Below are 4,597 nucleotides of genomic sequence, written 5' to 3' on the forward strand. Positions count from 1 at the left end.
ACAGGAAAGGGTGGAACCCGTTCCCTCAAAGCATAGGCCTGTACAATGGTCTATCTGATCCATTTGGCAATGGTCGCCGCAGATGCAGCCATGCCCTTCCAAGGTCCCTCAGGAAGGACAAAGAGGAAATCCGATTTCCGAAAGGAGTCAGTGGACGACAGGTATGCCCGATCGCCCTGACAACATCCAGGGAATGTAATGCAACCTCCTTAGGATGCTTAGGCTTCGCACAGAGCGAAGGCAAAACAATGTCCTCATTAAGGTGAAAATCAGAGACCACCTTAGGGAGAAAAGACGAATGAGGTCGCAAGACCACTTTATCCTTGTGACCACCAAATAAGGAAATAAGGAGAGCGGCAAGACAACGCCGCCAACTCTGACACCCTGCGAGCCGAAGTGATCGCCACTAGAAAGGTAACCTTTTTAGACAGCAGAGGCAACGATATCTCCCAGATGTTTTCAAAGGGAGAACGTTGCAATACGGACAGAACCAAATTCAAGTCCCATGGAGGTAGAGGCTCCCTCAGGGGAGGAGCCAAATGTCGCACACCTTGAATAAAAGTGCGGATTAAGGAATGAGACGCCACAGGGCGTTGAAAAAGAACAGCCAGTGCAGAAACCTGGCCCTTGATCGTGGCCAGCGCCAGGCGCTGGTCCACACCAGTCTGAAGGAAAGCCAACGCTCTTGTCACCGAGCATGAGCGAGGAGAAAACCCCCTGGACTCACACCAGGCAAAATAAGCTTTCCAGGTACGGTAATACATTTTACCAGACAAGGCTTTCCTAGCCTTGATCAAAGTAGGAATGACCTCTGGGGAAAGACCCCTGTCTCTCAGGATCTGGCTTTCAACAGCCATGCCGTTAAAGCCAGCGACTGTAAAGAAGGATGGAAGATCGGTCCCTGAGACAGTAGATCTTCCCGCAGTGGCAGCCACCAAGAAAGCCCGACCGGCATGCGAACGATGTCCGCGTACCAGGACCGGCGTGGCCAGTCCGGCGCCACTAGGATCACCAAGTGCGGTTCCGAGGCTAGCCTCCCCACTTCGCACACAGCATTTGGAAGACCTCCGGGTGTAGGGACCATTCCCCCTGGTCCAGGGTCTGGCGGCTCAGATAGTCGGCCTGCCAATTTTCCACACCCAGAATATGAACTGCTGATATTGCGGGACATGAGTCTCGGCCCAAGATAGAATGTCGGTCACCTCCCAGGCCGCCCGGGCACTCCTGGTGCCCCCTTGGTGGTTGATGTAAGCCACCGCGGTAGCATTGTCCATCTGTACCCGAACAGGACGGCCCCGAAGTCGATCCGACCAGTGGAAGAGAGTTTGATCGCTCTCAATTCCAATATGTTGATCGGAAGGGAGGATTCCTCCTCCGACCAAGTGCCCTGGGCAGACAGGTTGCCCAGGACTCCACCCCAGCCCGACAGGCTGGCATCCGTGGTAATCACGCCCCACAAAACGCACAGACATGAGGGGACACACAGCAACACAGGACTGCCACCCCAGACAGAGGTCCCCACACAGAAAGTACTTACCTGTACCGAATGGCGTGGGGTGCCTCTATGAACGGAAAGCCTCTGTCCTCAGATGACAGGGAATGCCGTCAGCCAAAAACGCAGGACACTGCAGCACAGAACCGCAGGTGTGTCCAATGAGGTAGCCACCTCACAGGCTGCATCCCTGCTGCGAGCAGGGATGGGTCATTCACAGCGCCAGGGCGAACCATAGCCGAACACTCGATGGCGGGCTGGGGATCCATCTGACCCTCTGCCCTGGAGAGGCCAGGGCGGCCAGTCCGATTCCCAGCTCTGCATGATCCATCTTCATCCGAAGATCCGACAAAACTAAAAGCTGACAAAATAAACAGCTAGTAAAGCAAAGAAAAAAACTTGACATTTTGCAAATAAAAAAATCAAAGAAAAGAAGATTAGAAAGGCTGAGACTGAAGCCCCAGCACAAGGGAGCCCGACTACTCCTGACGCTAGGCAGAGACAAACTGAGTTGGGAGGGATTACTGCAGGGGGGTATTGACCAGTGGGACAGCCCCCATGGGTGTGTCTATGCTAAATGCTTTTGTTCTTTTGACTAATTCTTATGCCTAGCTATTCCTGCGGAGCAGAAGTCAATACCCAATAGTGATGACTTATGAGGGGCGGCGACTGTCGGAGGACGTAAGAGAAAAAATGTTTCCTGGTCTGATGAGTCTTGACTTTAGATGCGACATTTAAACGGTAGGGTCAGAATTTGGTGTAAACAACATGAAAACATTGATCCATCCTGCCTTGTATTAACAGTTCAGGGTTGTGGTGTAATGGGGCGAGGGATATTTTTTTAGCACACTTTGGGCATTGTTTAAACACCACAGCCTGCCTGGGTATTATTGCTGTCCATGTCCATCCCTTTATGACTAAATTGTACCCATCTTCTGATGGCTACTTCCCACAGGATAATGCACCATGTCACAAAGCTCACCATTGGTTTCTTGAACATGACAATGCATTCATTGTACTCCAATGGCCTCCACATCTCAGTCCAATAGAGCTCCTTTGCTATCATGTCAATGTAGACCAAAATCTCTGAGGAATGTTTCCAACACCTTGTTGAATCTATGGCATGAAGATTTAAAGGCAATTCTGAAGGCACAAGAGGGTCCAGCCCAGTACTAGCAAGGTGTACCTAATAAAGTGGCTGGTGAGTGTATAGTTTAGTGATAGCATGAACACCCAAGGGCTGTAGGAATTGGCACTTATAGCTTGACCATAAAGCAGTGTTCTCAACTCCAGTCCACAGAGCGCACTAACAGGCCAGATTTTAAGTATTACCTTGGGGAGATGCAGACTAGAATACTGCAATCAGTGAGCAGCAAATGATATCACCTATGATGTATTTCAGTTTTCTTGCAAACCTGGCCTGTTAGTGTGCTCCGAGGACCAGAGTTGAGAATCACTGCCATAAAGAACCGAATAAAACTTTATGGAAATAGAAAAACCATATGTTCCTATGGTTGATACAAAATGGCTTTTCTCTCAGCAGTCGCTGTTGGGGTATATGACCTGCTCCTCCTCCTTGAAACTAAAAAGAAGGTGGCCTAGCTCCTTCTCTATGCTACACACTCCTGCACAGCAAACCAATTCAGCTTAGTGTCCTTAGAAAGTGGAATATTTATCCCACCTCTGCTGGTCACAATTTACCTCAGAAGGTAACTTTTCTGATCACAATCACTTCAACAAAGACAATGACATTTCAGTAGGAAGTATCTCCCTTCCACATCAGGGAGGAAATCTTTCCACCCATCTCCTTCCCAGCCAAAATAACTTTGTTCTTCGTTCTCTGGATGTAGTAGTTAAGATCTACCCAAGCTATAATACTGCTTTACAAAAGCTAAAATGTATGTGTCATATAAGAGGTCTTTATGGGGGCACTTTGTGGCCTTCAGTACAACTATGGCATTGTATCTTGTTCCGTTCCCTTTCGCAACTTTAAACTGGGCCGTTTGAAATTGCTCTAGGAAGACTCAGCAGGGTTCCTGCAATTAGCTGCCAGTAGGAAGACCATTGAAAACAAGGGTAACTTCACAGCACCCATAGTTCTTCAGGCCCATAATATGTAATCACTTATGCATTGAAATCCTAGAAACAGACTGTTTTCCATGGGGTTTCCAGCCCACAGCTGCTAGCACTGCAGAGTCTGCCACTGGTAAATGTAAAGGCCCCATTTGCAAGTCTGAATAGGGCCTGCATCTTCTAACACTAACTATAGCATTAGGGAAATCTAGGTTTGTTTGACATCACAAGTCTGCCTCCCAGCCATGCAGATCGATCACATGGATTTTAGCCAAAAGGTCTTGCAAGCAGCTGTGTGAATAGTTGGACCTAACATTACCTGAGTTGTTGTTATACTTTACCCCTCCCCCTTAATTTGGGACTGTTAGACATCCAGCAGGTTTGTATTTTTCCATAAAATTACTTTTTTTTTTCTCTCAGTACTCCATTGGGAGGCACAAGTTTTTCCTTACTGTAGTAGTCAGGCCTATTTAAAGTTCTTAAATAGGCCTGCAACTCTGGGATGGCTGATTGCATGAGGTTATGTAATCCAGATAAGCAGCAAGGCATATAACTTCTTAGCATCTTGCCTTTTAGTAGAAGGCCATACAGAGATGGAGAGTATATCTACAGCCCAGTGGTCTAATATGTACCCTAATGAACTTCTAATTTCCCTCGCCGTAGGTACAAAATTTCTTGCTACCACAGGCAGATTAGCTGTTGCATGTTCTTTTGGCTTTCATATAGATACTTGGACCATACAATGACTGATTACAAACAAGCACAGCCAGGGCTCAAACTTACTTTTTCCCCATCACATCATATATTTTAGAGGCTGGTTCACCTAATTACATATTTATATCATTTATATACAGGTGCAGATCTGTCACAACATTTAAACAGCCAACACATTTTCATGTAACATGTTAGGAAAATAAAGCAACAAAGCACTGAAGACCTACAAAATGTCCAATGAACAAATTAAATTTTAAAGATGATCACTATTTAAATGACATATAGTACAAGTTCCAACCATGGAGTCTGAAAAAGAGA

Source organism: Pelophylax lessonae (genome assembly GCF_965119305.1).
Source record: "Pelophylax lessonae genome assembly, chromosome: 2".
Lineage (NCBI taxonomy): Eukaryota > Metazoa > Chordata > Amphibia > Anura > Ranidae > Pelophylax > Pelophylax lessonae.